Source organism: Bactrocera latifrons, unplaced genomic scaffold (genome assembly GCF_001853355.1).
Source record: "Bactrocera latifrons isolate USDA-ARS-PBARC rearing strain unplaced genomic scaffold, ASM185335v1 scaffold_45, whole genome shotgun sequence".
NCBI classification, from domain to species: domain Eukaryota; kingdom Metazoa; phylum Arthropoda; class Insecta; order Diptera; family Tephritidae; genus Bactrocera; species Bactrocera latifrons.
Window position 1 is genome coordinate 986,669 of NW_017537101.1, and position 3,929 is coordinate 990,597.

A 3,929-nucleotide genomic window follows, 5' to 3' on the forward strand; every position below is an offset into this window, starting at 1 on the left:
CGCTACTTTGAAGTTACACAAAAAAAAAAAAAAAAAGGTGGATTAATAATATAATGTAATGATAGAATCAAGGAATCATGTCTGTTCCTATGTTCGTCCGTCTGTGAATGGGAGTCTTGAATTGATTTGTTAGTATAACCAGTAGATTATTCAACAAAATAATGTGTCACTAGTGCCACCAGTTGAAAAAGAAACTTGCCTAAGAAGGCCACCGGGACCATATAAAGCGAGAGACTCATATAACCAATTTGGTTGCGGACTTGATAATGAACGGTCAGTTTGTATAGTTGTCCATACAACCACTTGATTCCCACAGTTCAGTTTGTATGGCAGCTATTTGCTACAGTGAGTGATACTGGCGATTCAGACTAAGAAGTAGCTTCTTAGGGCAAAAAAAAATGTGCGCGAAATTTCGGATCGATATCTGAAAAACTGAGGGACTATGTCCCATATATTTATATAGACAGGTGTGACTAAATCGACTCAGCTCATCATGCTAATCATTTATGTATATCATTTATAAGCTCTCCGACGTTTCTTCTGGGTATTGTTAATTTCGACAAACTCAATATACCCTGTTCAGAGAATAAATACATAATAAATAGTTCGAATGTATGCTATACAGGTGTAAAGCTTTATCCATTTGAACCTTTTAAGTCAAAGTACAAGGTGGTAATAGTTATGAGTAACTGTAAGTAAATAATAACAAATACATTTGCTCGAAGAGCACATCGTTATATCAATTTATTTGAAAAAAATTTAAGTATCTCTTGTACCATATACTTTCTTTAATAATAATAATATTGTCATTAATATTAATATTGGCATATTATACAACGTCTGTTCCTTAAACTTCTTTCTTTCATTCGTATGTAACATTCTGATATACAAAACATTTATTTAGAAATATATTTTATTATTATTATTTAAATATATTTTATTTCTAAATATCACTTGTTTTATAAAACTGTGCCCAAAAAATAAGGTGACATTTGAATTCAAACTGCGTGCGTCGAAGGATTTGGAGAATTATTTTTTTTCTTAGTTTGGTTAGTCACATTTGTGTCAAATTTCATGTCAAAATATTCATTAGTGTTTGAGATACGTGTCGTTTTGTGAGCTGCTAAAAGTGAGTTTTTCGTTTTTTGCGATGTCGAAATTTGTTGAGCAAAGAATTTGCATTAAATTTTGTTTACGGAATCAATTTTTTGCTGCGGATACGTTGAGGATGGTGCAGAAAGCCTTTAGTGATGAGGCTATGTCTAAAAAAAATGTTTACAAGTGGTATAGTGAGTTCCAAGCCGGTCGTGAACGTGTCGAAGACAGAGAGCGTCCAGGGCGACCATCAATCTCAACCGACAAAGCTCACGTTCAACAAATCAAAGATTTGGTATTGAAAAATCGCCGATTAATTATTAGAGACCTTGCTGATGAAGTTGGCATATCGAAAGGCTCAGTCAATACCATTTTGAAGGATTTTTTTGGGCCTCAAGCGCGTCAAATCTCGACTGGTACCGAAAACATTCAATATTTTAAAAAAAGGCGTCGCGTTGAAGTGTGTAAAACGATGCTTTCCGACTACCAGGGTGTCATGAAGCGCATTATAACTGGCGATGAGACTTGGATCTATGCTCACGACCCCGAAACAACCGATCAATCGAGTGAATATCGTGCCAAAAGAGAGCCGAGACCAAAAAAATATTATTTGAACGTCATGCGTCGTTTGCGTAACGCTATCCACCTAATAAGGCCGGAACACCACGATAATGCACCATCCCATACTGCCATCGTAATTCGTGATCATTTCGCCAAAAACTCAACCCATATCGTTCCGCAACCACCGTATTCACCTGATCAGGCACCGTGCGACTTCTGGCTGTGCACCAAGCTCAAAAGACCGCACCGGGGACACCGTTTTTATACGATAGATTCTAGCCGCAGCAAAGACGGAACTGAAGGCCATCCCGTAAAATGACTACAACCGGTGTTTCGAAGTTTGGAAAATTAATTGGCATAAGTGGCTTGCATCGGGAGGGGATTACTTTGAAGGGAATGAAATTGAATTGGAAGAATAAATAAAGAATTTTCAAAATAAATACAATATCAACTTATTTTTTGGGCACAGAAATAAAGTATTTTTACTGATAGTACCTACTGAATGAAATCGGTACGATAAGCGATATGCATCACCCTAAATACATATGTTTTTAGCTATTTTCATTAAAAAACGTTGTGTTGCGTAATTTTTTATCAATTAATATGTACAATTCACTCTTTTCGTGGCCATACTCAACACTTTCATATAAATATTTATTTTCGACACTGATTTTTACTTCTAATATATCTACATATATTTATATATTTTTAGCTGGAATAAGTATTCTCCATCTGCTGTCTGCTACTAAAATAGGTCACAAATGGGGCAACGGGGCGTATGCGTAACATTTTACATTTCATTTGTTGGGAAAAAGTCACATTGTAAAATGGTCAAATATTATTATAAATTTAGTTAATGCCTAACAAATAAACAATGTTTTGTTCAATGCGTGATTTCACCCTTCGCTATTGTGTCATTGGACAACCACAACCTAAATGTGCACTTTCAATATTCACCACTTGTGTCATGGCAATCGCTGGATTTATCGTAATAATTCATATATTAAAACTAACTATAGTATTTGTTGCAATTGTAGAAAGCATTATTTATAGTTTTTTTAATGTGCGACATTTGATTTATTTATGTTGGTGCGTAGGCGATTTAAATCTCTTTAATTTAAAAGCTTTATGAAAACACGTAAGCTCACTATATGCAGAAAACTGTGATCAACAATAAAACGAAAACGTTATTCCATTTAATTTTACCTTTTTATGGACTTAACACTCAGATTAAAACCTCAGCAAAACTTAAATAGCTTCACTCAAAGTTTTCATTATAAGCTATTATTTTTTAAGTGACATTCATGTATGCCCATTTACTAAGAAAAACCAACACAAAAAGTGAGGCAATGACAAGAAACTGCACCCTGAAATAAACTTTTGCAGCTGAATTTTAACAACTTTTTGATAGACTTTAAATACTCAAACATCAAAAAGGAAAGAGTGTAATCCTTCTGAAATAGAATAGTGGAATCGTGGAAATAAAAATAGTGAAATTGCTAAAAATAGAGGTGCGAACATATTCTTCTGTTTAATGAGTATGAAAGCTATTTTAATTGGCGGAAAGGTTTTTTTGCCCAAACCTTAGACCTGCTGCTTAAAAAAAATGCTGAAAAAAGTAGAAAAATACCGAAACATAGTGAGCACTACCCTTATCCTCCGCTTGCAGTTACTATAATTAGCATAAGTAATAAAATGCAATGGATATTCAGCAAATCATTACTTTTAAAACCAAAAAATTGTAGAATAAATTATATTTGTACTATTTTCATTTCAAGCAGATCAAGAAGAAATAAGTATTTGCACCGATTGAAAATATACATTCATTACTTTATGACATATCATCTAAAAACCGGTATAGAGAGTGGAAATATATAGATAGAGCTCGCCGCATCTGTTTATGTAGCTTAGAAAAAATTATGAACCGGTTTTGATATAGAACAGAGAAATGACCTATTATTTTCATAACTGGTACCAAATTGGAGACTTGATCCTCAGGACAACTTGAATCCAGCCGCCGTTGGGCTCACTAAATTCCAATCAGCCAATTCCAACTATTACTGTGTTTAGCGGGTAAGATCACAACCAATCAATTGCATAGTTTATTTACCTGCTGAGTTAGGCAGTTTAGGGCCGAGTGAAGTAACGGGAGATCCAAATAGAGATACTTTTGATCGGCCTACCGAGCGTATTTTCGCAACAGCATCACCCATCTTGAGACCCAGCATTCGTTATTGGATAATATCCTACCAAGTAGACCACATCCAGAACGC